This window comes from Amphiprion ocellaris, chromosome 3 (assembly GCF_022539595.1).
Source record: "Amphiprion ocellaris isolate individual 3 ecotype Okinawa chromosome 3, ASM2253959v1, whole genome shotgun sequence".
NCBI lineage: Eukaryota > Metazoa > Chordata > Actinopteri > Pomacentridae > Amphiprion > Amphiprion ocellaris.
In genome coordinates, this window is record NC_072768.1 from 7,030,584 (window position 1) to 7,043,338 (window position 12,755).

General features: G+C 41.9%; 1 protein-coding gene across 1 annotated transcript in view; it reads left to right on the top strand.

Moving 5' to 3' along the window:
• Window positions 1-12,755, top strand: part of mrpl23 (mitochondrial ribosomal protein L23) — a 44,552-nt gene that overhangs the window by 20,009 nt on the left and 11,788 nt on the right. The window lies entirely within an intron of this gene.

Genomic DNA, 12,755 nt, shown 5'->3' on the forward strand with positions numbered 1-12,755 from the left:
ACGAGCTATTTTTGATGGGGGAACTCACTGGGTGACTAAGGTGAGGCAGGTTAGCTGATGTCATAAAGCCCCAAGCAGCAGCTGGCCTTTTGTGGCGAGATCTCAAAGTCACTCTTCCTCACACGCAAAAAAAAATTTAACAAGCATGTTTTCTTTACCTGCCATCCTTTCCTCATGATTTAGACTGAAGTCGACACAAATCAAAGCTCTACCTTGCATGTTCCTCGTGAGTTGTTCGCACACTCCGTTTGCCCTGTTGAGAAAGTAGCGGTCTGGATTTCTGCAGTGCCTGGGAGTGAAAGGTTCTCTTTGGTTCCATGACAGAGTTATTACAGCAAATATTGAGATATGGTTATCATCTGTTTTGGCTCACTTTCCTGTGCTTGAGCCCTTGATGGAATGTGAACAATCATGTGCACGTAGCGTACGAGCGTTTGAAGGGTCACTCTTGACAGCTTCGTGTCTGCTTCGACTCACTCTTTGCATCGCGGCTGTTGCCTTCACACCTGTGTTTGAGTTGAGCTCTGGGTCAGGAAACCCATTCCTGCACATTTTTCTAAAGCTCAAAGTCTTTGAAACAACACAAACCTCCCCCAAAATATAAAAAAGTCACTGTTTTCATGGGCCTTTAATGCAGACGTGAAAAGCAAGGGACCTTTGTTTTGTGCCTGCCGTTTTGATCTTACCCAGATAAATCAACAGTGCTGTAGACACTTGTTTACGCCGCACCACCCACCCGACTGGGAACCATCAATCTTGAAACAGATGAATAATGAAAACTGTCTAAACACGACAATTTGAAAGAGGATACATAATTGAAGCTGCCATGAATCTTTTAAAGGGGAGACTTCCTCTTGTCTGACACCAAGGAAGTGGCTTGTGATTTCGTGTGTCTGGGATTCCCAGAGGAGTCAGTAGTGATACTTCTGTCTCACCAGACGTGCACGACAATGATAGGTGTGAGGATGCAGAACAACACACAGACACACATACACACACACACACACACACACACACACACACACACACACACACACACACACACACACACACACACACACCTGTCACGTGTGTGCATCATTCATGCATGCCGAGCCCAAGAGGACTGATGTTTTTCCTCGAGTGTCATTTGCTCTCTAGTCGCAATCATGTCGCAGGTCTCTGAAGTCATGCTCATTTAGCAGTGAGCAGCAGGCAGAGGTGCTCAGATGCAGGCTCTTTGTGCTTAAAACAGCTTGATATAAAACCGAATATCCGGCCTATTTCTCTGCAAGATTTTCGGAAAAACATGCCCTCTCAACTCCCTCTCCTACCTCACTCTCTCTCTTATGTACACACACACACACACACACACACACACACACACACACCAGTAGAGCTCCAGAAAACCCTCCTCTCTTTTGCAGCAGTCGGTAGAAAACAAGATTGTTCCTAATTGACTCCACATGTGGGAGAGTGTTCTGTGGGTAGATGCTCACACCGTGGTCCCCCCATTCTACTACCCTCATCCTTCCCTCTTCCCCTTCACCCCCCCTCCCCGCTCCCTCCCTCCCTTCCCCTGCTCCCTCCATCAGCTAATATTGCAGCAGAAATACATTTGCGCTCTCTCCCTCTCTCATTCCTTACTCTTGGTTTGCGGTTAAGGGGAGGCCTCCCGTTAGCGGGGTTCCGTGACGGCCATTTTCCTCAGGCTTAAAAGAGGGGGACCCCAGTATCGTGGTGGGCGAAGAGATAGTGTCTGCATGTGTAGAAATGTGCACTGTGTGTGGGAAAGTGTGTATATGTGTGCGAGAGGCTGAGGGGGGTGAGCAGGGGAGGTGACTAAGGCCATGATGGAGTCATGCCAGAGCAGGGAGGTCCAGAGACGGGGCAAAGCAATCAGGGGGAGCGGGAAGAGGCTGTGTGTGTGAGAGAGACAGGGTGGTGGTGGTGGTGGTGGTGGTGGTGGTGGCAACAAAAAAAGCGGTACAAAATGAAAAATCTTAAGTCTACAGATTGCATTTGGACCTGACAACCTTCAGACTACTTTAATGCACTAGTTGAGGGTAACACTTGTTTTAGATTTTCACACCTCATATTGTTCCATCTATTTGCAGTGTCAAGTGCTCATGTTGGAAAATCTGATTCTGGATTGCACTTTTTGACCCCTGCTGTAGACATTACTTCATTTACAGTAGGTATAATTAGATTTCTTGTCTGGTTCACAATATCTTTGTGTAATATAATTTTATTTAATAAGAAACTAACACCATGTTTATTATCAAGAAAATATGTATTATTTTTGCAGCAAATCCTTTTTCAAAGTTTGGCTTGAAATAAAATCAGGATGTGCCTGGTAGACCAGAAGGCTTTTTTGCAGCCAGGCATCTTTAAAATGCCATAATGCATGTCAGACCGTGTGGTTTACCCTCATTAAATTCACTTGGCCCATCTCACCACTGAAGTGCACGGTGCCACCATTTCCAGTTAAACCTTGCTTCCATTTGAGACCTTTGTGAACATGAGCCGGTGCTTTTCATGAACGAGAAAGCTCTCCATTTCTCAAATTATAGTCATTTTTGAATGTTTTCAGTCATTGTTCAGCAACATTATTGCCAGTCAAACATTTACGATAAAGTACTCTCTGCCTGGCATGTAAATGAAAAGGTTGTGGTGAGTTTTGGTGGAGGAGGAGTTGTTTTCTCTCTTTGGAGTGGCAGCTCGCTTGCAAGCGAGCTTTGCTGGCTGATGCCAGCTGCAGCACTTGAGTGGACTGACTGCTCGCAGCGCATGTTGAAAGCTGCTGGAGGGTGATGCTGAGAATATATGAATGGGATATCTGACCAGTCTCAGCATTTCAGTTTAGTGCCACGTTTTGCTGTAAATGTCAGAAGTAACGACATGCAGTCAGCAGTTTTTCTGCTGCTGGTCAGAATGTTCATCTGATAACCTGCTGGATTTTCACATTGCTTACAGAATATTAAAAACAAATGGGATTTTTTTGGTAATTTTTATTACATTTGCAGTTTTGTCGGTGCACATCCATCTAATTATAAATACAGAAGTGTGTGTATGTTTTTTTGAGATTTTTTTTTGTTGTTGTTTGACATCTGTCCACTCTATCTGCTTTACACTTGGATGGTTCATCACTGGAGGTCTATAGACATGCAAAGTCAAGTGTGCAAATGGCAAAGTTATGTCATCATTGATTACAAAAGCCTTGCGTCGCAAAGGTGGCTACATTTGGTGGAAAAGAAACTACAGCTCAAAAACTTTGTCCACAATCATGTAAAGTGTGGGAGTATTTTATAGACAACAACATGGTGCCGTGTAAGCACTGCAAACTGGAAATGGTGGATCACACCAGTACAACTGCTAAGCATAAACACTTGAAGCAAAAGCATCCTGGAGCATTTGTCGAGATTGCAGACACAGACAACACTGTCCTGTTTACTCTTTATCCCCTCCCAGCATTTTGAACGAGCCTTGCACTTCTTTTACTGAAACATTTAGAACATATTCTTCCCTTTTATCTCTTATTTTCTTGAAAGACTGTGACCATAATCATTGTAAAAAAGCTTTCATTTCAGACACTTGTTGGACACGTCATGGCATATCTTAGCACCTGTTGGATAATTGCAACAATTTAGCATAGAAATCCACAGTTGATAAAGGGCGAATGAAATCAGACAAAGATTAAATGTCCACCTGCATCAACAGTCATCTGTCCTCACTGGGAGTCTGTAAACATTGTTGCACGTCCATCTTTTTGTGGGGTGTGATTGTGCAAATCCCACACAAGCTCAAGAGTTGTTCTGTTGACAAAATCTCACTTCATACAGTCAGAGGAGAATCTGTTCAAGGCCGAAAGTGGTGAAAGTAGACGATGAGTGAAAACTTTGCAGCAGAAGGGAGAGCGGGTGCACAGATGGTCCAAGGTGTTATCACGATGCCGACCTTTAGCTGTCATGAAATGAGCAACTAGTTCTGTTTACACATAAACCAATGATGTGGCTGTTTTGATAGTAGTCACAGTTTTGTTCTTCCAAATCTGAGGACATCTTAGACTCATTTAAACATATTCTAAGTGTTTATAATTTACTAAAATTCCTGCAATATTAAGATAATCTTTGAATAAAACTAAGCTTGGTGGTCACATCCAAGTAGTTGATTCATTTGAAGAAATTTTCTTTTTTTTAATGAGTTCTTCAAAGTTGTCATTCTGGCAGTTTTGTGGGGACATTTTTACATATTTAAAGCAGAGATCTTCCACACACACAAACAGCTCATTCAGTCAGACTATTGTATTTGAGCCCGCTGGCCAAGTTTTCATAAAAGTAGTAAATAAGGCATCGAGGTTTCTCTCGGAGGCCCTGGTCACTCACAGCAACGCAGCCGACCAGATGCACCAGTCACATTCACTCTGTGCCCCAAAGCAATGTTCCGACCCGACGACCACAGAACAAAACAAGATATAGGGTTGGACCAACACTTGTAGAATAAGTGGTAGCTTCATTCAAATTGCTCATTTCCCATGTTTCTTTCTGTCGCTCTCTCCACCCCCGCTCAATCCACAGGGAAAGGCATCATTCAAAGAAGTGAAAGAGAAAAGGAAAGGAGAGAGAGAGAGAGGGAGACAAACAAATAGAGACTCAGTGGCAAACATGGAGGAGTTGTGACACAGCTGAAAAGGGGGGAAGAGAGGGGAAGAGAAAAAAAACAGCTGTATTCAGCGTGATTATGAGAGAGAAGCTGTGGCCAAGTCTGCCTCTCTTCTCTGTGTGACTGACACTAGATGGCAACGTTTTGCTGTATAGCTTCTCTCCCCTCATCTCCTATCTGTTATTTACTCCTTGTTGCTTAACAATAGACACCCTAAGGGTTGTGTGTCTATGTGTGACTGTGTGTATCTGGCTGGGCTTAAGCGTGGTGATGGAGAGGGGTACAGGATGGGGGGGATGCAAACCCCTGCGTTCCCCCTCAACTCGCTCCCCCTTCATTCCTGTTCTCCGCTCTGAGCGAAGCCTGGATCTGTGGAGCTGGAGGTGCTGAATCAGGCAGTCGGGCCGAGGGGGGAAATCTTGCTTATCTGTGTGGAATTTTATTATTTTCAACTATTTGGATCATGATGGCTCCTGCTCTCCTTCCCTCCCTCTTCCTCCTTTTCACCTTGTCACGCAAACACAGGCTTTCCTCGCACAGCTTTGCCTGTCTGCCGCTTTGCTTCCTTCCCTTCCCAGTGCTGCCTCACCCTTGCTTATCACACCAATTAACATTTTTAACTTCTGCCACTTTTCCTCCACTGCTCTCTTCCCCTCTCTGTCTTTCTGTTTTTTTCTCATTCACTTAGGATTGGATAATTTATCATATTCATGCTTCTCATAATTTTTACACAACAATTTTGTCCTTTATGATTGGCTTCTTTTCAGTAACCTATAATATTGTAGGCTTCATATATTGTAAATCTGTATTTCAAAGCTTGCTCATTAGTCAAAATAAGTGGAGAATTGTATCATGTAACTGTCCTGGAGACTTGAATCTCTTTCCTTTTAATCAAAAGGTATCCTCTTATGTTAATCCTTGAGACTATTGTATATAGGTATAATGTACAAACAGCCAGAGTTTTCCTTTTAATTAACTTTAAACTAAGTTTATGCTTAGCACAAACACAATTTCTGTCTCCTTGAATGTTGTTTTTTATTAATCTATGTTATATTGTTTGTGTATGGTATAATGTGTCAATATGTTTTATATTTTGTTTAATTAGTGTATTAACAAAGCAAAGAAAGGTGATTTTCTGCAAACTAAATGCAGATTTTCCATTCTAGAAAGTTTTGATTGTTCTGACACAGTCCTGGAAAACACATAAAAGAGAAACGGTGTAATGTTCAGAGTAGTACAATTTTCAGAAAAAATCATATCCTGGAAAGTGGTTTTCATGTCTTTTCCTCTTTATTGAGACAGTGGTCCTGCTGACAGCTGAAATTAGGACTACATTCATTGACCAGATTTAGTTAGAATGGCCAAAGTGAGAGTACATGGTCAGCTCTTGGTCGTGTTCTGGAACGCTCTGAATGTCCCATTAAGTTGTGAGCTTCTGAATGCACCTCGGATCACGCTGGATTGGTGAAGACAACGTGAACTTGCTGAATATAAAAAAAAAATAACAAAATCATTATTTGAATTGTTGCCAGACAACTAGGAAATTTAAGTATTTTAATTCTTCAAATGTAAGTATTATTATTGGCTATTGGCTGTTAAGCACATTTTGCGCAAATGTTCATTCTGGTCCCCTAAATAACGGTATATTGATAACGGTAAGTTGGCTAGCTGGCTAACGATATGTTTTTTTTTTTTTTTAAGATATAGCAAAATATGTCAGATTTGTCATGTGAACAATGTCTGTGTAAAGTGAACTGAAGTAACAGCTTATTTCCCAATTATTTGGTTTATTGATGAAACTTTTCATTAGAATTTTACATTTTTGTCATTTGAGTATAGTGAAAGGTTTGTTTTCCAAGCAAGATAAGATTGATTTAAAAAGCAAAGTTTGGCCATAGGTATTTTTTCTTGTGGAATTTCTGTACAAGTAACTCATTAGTCAGCTAATGAGAACCTTGTCATGTCCGTACATTACAAGGCAAAAATTTCTATCATTACCTTAACTGTCACCACAAATTTTAGTGTGATACAGATATTAAGATCAATTAGACCTTGTGAAAAGATGCATCTTAAAATTTGTGCTATAGAACTGCTCAGACATATTTAATGACAACCTTGCTTTGTGTATCCCCACACCAGTAAGCTCCTAGGCACAGCTGAGATTTTTTTTTTTTTTTTGAAGAATTAAGATGAAAAAAGAAATGTAATACCAGCTACAAAGTGAGAAAATCCTGATTTTTTTTTCCTTTCACCCAGCATCAAGCAGCCTTACTTTCACTTAAACATATCTGTCAGCATTCTAGGCGTATAAATCTTCGGAAGGAAGGAATGGGCTGATGCACTAATTAGTGTGTGTACACATATATGTGTGTGTGTGTGTGTGTGCGCGCACACATTTCCATGTATGCTGGTTGTGAGCCTAATAAAAGGAGAAGCTTTTCCTGGTAATCAAGCTTCGCCAAGGCCCCCCATCTCTCTATATGTCTCCTGATTTGGAAAATTCACTCCTGAGTAAAATCTTGTGTGTGGCTGTGTGTGAGTGTATGTGTGTACGTGTAGGTTTCATAAGAGCTCAGTGGAGAGAGAACATGAATTATAGAGAACAGAGCAGGGTCTTAACCATCCGGTTTGGAATCTCACACGCAAACCTTTTTTTGAATGGCTTCTGTGGAGGTTCTCTGTGTTTTCTTTCACATATATGACTCTTTAGGTTGATTTCAGTTCAGATGTTACAAGCGTTATTGATGAAGCTGCGCTGCCATCGTGTTTCCATTACAGATGTTTGATTTTGGGCTGCTCAGTGAGTCGGTAGTTGGCACCATCGCCTTGCAGCTAGAAGATCCCCAGTTCGTGTCCAGGCCTGGGATCTTTCTGCATGGAGTTTGCATGTTCTCCCTGTGCATGTGTGGGTTTTCTCTGGGTACTCCTGCTTCCTCCCACCGTCCAAAAACATGCAGTTAATTGGTAATTCTAAATTGTGCGTAGGTGTGAATGTGAGTGTGATTGTTTGTCTCTATATATAGCCTTGTGATAGACTGGCGACGTGTCCAGGGTGTCCCCTGCCTTCACCTTAAGTCAGCTGGGATAGACTCCAGCCCCCCACAACCCTAACGAGGATTAAGTGGTGTATAGATAATGGATGGATGTTTGATTTTTATGTCGTTGAAAAAAGTCGACAAATGAACAGAATATGAAACTCTTTCACGTCTTTACTTTTGCCATTCCGATTGATTCTTACTTTATCTCTCTCTGCAGCATCTTCTCTCCTCACCCTCATTTCCTCCCACATTTCCTGCAGATTCCCCTTCTGTAGATAGCCATGGCAACACACACACACATGCGCACGAGCACGAACACACGTACACAAGCACTCATGCTCGTAACCTTTTCTTGATTACCCCTGACCTCTTGACCTGTAATGACACAGCTGCAACTTTGATCGTCCAATCAGCATGCAGCGCCACCCATGTACTCGGTGGGGCTGCCACTGGCCTGATAAAGCCCTCTGATAGGCCCCTGCTGATGCATTTCCTGTTTTGGTATGCTTCTTCGTTTTTTATTTTCTCCACCAGCTGGTCCCCGCATTCCTCAGAGTCGGGGAGGGGGCAGGGGCATTGCCTGGATGTTTATGTTCATGTGCATGTAGGGGTAAGTGTGTGTGTTTTTGTGCAAGGGTCGAACTGTGTGTGTGTGTGTTTGGTAGCCTAGATAGTTGGGTCTGGGGCTGAGAGGGGGTGGGGTTGGTGGAGGGGATGCTTGAAATTGGGGGGGAGGGTATGTGAGGGTTGTTTACATGTGTTGGCAAGAGAGAAATGGGGTACTTTGTGGGGGTTGCGGGGGTGAATGACATACATGGAGGGGATAATGATAGTGAACAGCTGTTTATGTATATGTGTGTGCGTGCATATGATGTGGGTGGACGGCGAGGTTTAGGTGTGATTTGACTTTAAGGTGTGGAGGTTGGGTGGGTGGGTGTCTGAGACTGTAAGCGGTATGATATACGGGGGTTTTTTGTCGTTATTGCTAATATGGACAGATTTGATTGTGTTATTCCCGTCTGCTGTTGACGCTGTTGTTGTTGTTGTTATCCTCCGATTGTCCACTTCTAGACCAGATGGATGTGAACGTCTTTGTGGGTGGCTGGGAGCGTATTTAGGTGGTGATGATCTTTTCCTGAGAGCTCTGTTACCAGGGTCCAATGTCTCCAGTAGCAGGCTGGGAGCAGACATGCCCAGACATGAAAACTACCATGCATGCACACGCACACACACACACACACACACACACACACACACACACACACACACACACACACACACACACACACACACACACACACGCACTTGCTCACTCACACCCTCCATTTGTCTCTGGGCAGAAGTATGTGGCTATGTATCACTGGACGCCCTGTGCTAGAATGTCAGAAGGTTCCTGCGATAGATCTTTAAGTGTTTTCAGTTGAACACCAGAGGCGGTGTTCACCCATCTGCCGGACTCCTGTTCTTCCCAGACTCACCAAAGCGGGGGGGATCGCTTTGTCCCTCACAATTAGATATCAGCCAAGGCATGCAAGCAGAGTGGATCGATGAAAATTTCCACTCCTCGCTCTCTGGCACGTTCCTTTCCATCGCTTTTGTGCTCATAGCCCCCTCATGGCACTCAGGTCAATACTGCTCAGTGCTCAACTCAGATTTCATCCCACACCACACAAAATCACTCAACTCTTGCTCTAATAAAAAAACAAAACAAAGCAAACAAACAAAAAAAAAAAAAAACAGAAAGGAGTGGGAGACAATGTGACACACTAGCTTTTTATAAAATCCCTATGCTTGCCACTCCTTCACACTCAACTCCACTCATGCACCCCGGTCTACACATCGGCATTTCAAGTTAAATTTGATGTGTACAACAGTCATTATCGCTGGATGTTGCGAGAGCTCCAGGATCTCTGACTAAAGCAAGCTCTGGCCACACCTGCCCCCTTTTGCATTTCATCTGCAGCAACAAAGATTGTGTGCATAATCTAGCCACAAGCGTTTTCCCACGCTCGCAGTGAAACAATGGCCCTAACGACTTGTCAACTTGAGTACCGTTATCTTCAGTTGAGCTTTCTCTGGCTCTGGTTCACTTCGTTTGTGTCTGTTTCACTGTGAATCTGTGACACACACCAGGTTGAAACAGAAACACATGGACTGGAGCTGAACAGATTGGAGCGATAAAGAAGCAGAGGAGAGCGAGAAAACAGCAGTAGGCACTTGCATGAGCTGAAATATAACAACTGTACAGTGGTCCCTCGCCATATCGCAGTTCACTTTTCGCGGTCTCACTGTATTGCGGATTTTTAAATTGCATTTGGTTTCGAGGATTTTTCGCTATATGGCAGGATTATGCGGTGTATAGGTAATTTTATATATTTATTATCGTTTAAGAACGACACTGGAGAAAGGGTGTCTGCCTTTTATGCACTGTGCAACTGACAGATGCTTTTATTTTGACACACACAAAAAGCAGTGCTATAGAAAATGTGGCAGGGAGTCATCAAACACAGTTCACATTCATGGTCCTGACAACATAACACTTAACCAAACTAACTAGGCTGACTAAACCACAAAAACACAATAAAACACAAACATTAATAACACTGTAACACTAACATAAACAACAATAATGATATTTAAACCCCCAACACCCCAAACTCCCTGGGTGCATTGAAGCACAACAGTTCAATAACAACGGCTCTGCGATCACTGCATTATTTTAATTATTTTTGTGGGAAAATAAGCTTTTTCTTGCCTAAAAAATTGGGAGGGGGGTTCTGGAATGTAACCCCCGTGATAGACGAGAGACCACTGTACATAAATCAGGTAAATAATATGCATGAAAGACTTGCTTTTATTGTTTATGTTTAGAAATCTAGTGATGGCAAACAATTTCAATGGGTGGGACTCACATGCATACTAACTGGTTACTAAAACAGAACAGAGAAGCTCAATTTACAACACAGAAGAAATGTAATTTTATTCTCTGTTTAGGACACCATTACTGCAGTATATCTTTGTAAACAGTTGTTTACTGCTATATTTATATTATATGAGTGTTCAAAATCTCATGTATATAGAGCTTTCACCTTCTTTCTCTCACTATAACTGCATTAACATTAGTAGAAAAATTAATCTGTCTTATATAAAGATGAAAGTCAGAAAATATAGATTTATTAAATTAAAGAGTGCGAACATGCATCAGTCCAACTTCATCTTGCTATCAATCCTAAGTCTGATATTAACTTATTATTGGGAAAAGACACTGTATTAAAAAAGAGAAAAAAAAGGAAATAATGCCTCATGTTGATAAACTCATTAGGATGATTAGGATGATGTGTGCAAGGCTGTAACTACACATCTCCTATTAGTTAAAAGTGGGCACGAGTTCATGCAGCATCATTATTACATTCATTTTATTTTATTTTGATCTAATGATAGTATATGAAACTGCTGCTATGACCGAAAACACTTTGTACGTCAGTGCTGAATGAAGAATCACACTCCGTCACTGTCCAAAACATTGTCATGTCATCGTCAGTGAAGACCATAGGTCCCGATTGTCACAGCGTTAATATGAATGACATGGAGGCACACACAAACATACACTGCTGCAAGCCACAGCTGACCAAGTTATTTGACTGTTGCCGGGTTGTGGAGGAGATGTCATTGTAATTGGAGGGAGGGCCGGGGTCATGGCCCTGGATGAACCCACAGCAGGATGCTCTTGGTTAGTGGCCTACTCTCACTGCCACTTATCTGTCTTTTTACAGACGGAGATGATTTCACTTTGCACTTTCTCTCATGCTAAGCAGTTGTTTTACTAAATGTCTCTCAGACTCTCATGTCCTATAAGTCTGACTGTTTTTAACTCTGTTGTAGCTGGTGGAACAAAGACTAAATCCATTGTAAACATGCCTTTTTCTTTTGTCTGTTTTAAAAAAAATGTTGCATACAGGAGACTAGTACACAGAGTGCACACAACCGTATTGATAATAACATTACAATGTAACATCACAAATAATATAAAACACAAAAACAACTGGATAAAAAGCTAGAAATAATTTGAAATTAAAAGACCCAATATCAATAACAGGAGCACTTCAGTAATTCATATAATTAGTTTTGCAATATCAGCGCATTCAGACAGTGAAATATACATAGATAAGTTTCATTTGACAAGCAGAGTCGGTTTATAATTCCAGTCTTCAGCAGAGCGAATCTTTGCCCATTTTATGTTGTGTTGTCCTTTGCAATGGTTTGTGGCAATAATTTTCTCCCAGTGGAACTGGCTTCCTGATGTATTTAAAATATCAATTGTATTTAATGTTTAGGAGCAGTTTTTAAATGTAATGTTTTAAAATGTACATTTAAGATACATGTTCAGTGGCCTTGCCAGTCTTGATTATTGATCCACAAACTTGCAAACATATGGACAACAGAAAGAAAAGAAATATTTCTGTTGTTGTACATCTTCCCACTGAATTATTCTCATCTCACAGTCCTTTCTGACCAAACAAAAGTGCAGTTTTATGTGTCTTTTGCTACTTTACCCCTCCGCTCTCCCTCTTCTCCACTCCGTCTCCGTCTCTCACTCAAACATTTTTTACCAGGAGGTTTGGACAGAGGCACAATGGGACAGAGTGATGTCTGTGTGTGCATGTGTGTTTGTGTTTGTGTGTCAGTGAGATAAAGTGAGAGTGAATGTGTGTAGCCCACCCAGGGGCCAGGCAGCAGCAGCTATTTACAGTCATCAGGCCTACATCTCCTCTCTTCCTCTGCCCTCTTCCACTGCCTTTCCTGTCTCTCCCAGTTTTATTTGTTTCTTCTCTGTGATCACAGATTAAAAAGTGCTCCTAGATTATGAAATATTAGGCTACGAAACTGCAGATGAGATGTCTGTACAGCCACAGGGTTGGCTTTAGGTGTTGGTAAAGATTATGTTTCGAGCTTTTGAGGGCATTTTCAGATTTGGCCTAAATACTGGAGTGCAAACCCAGGTTTCTGTCATTACTGTGGTTTTGTTATTGCACATCTGTTTAAACTGTGAATCTTTTGTGCAATGGTGTGCTATTG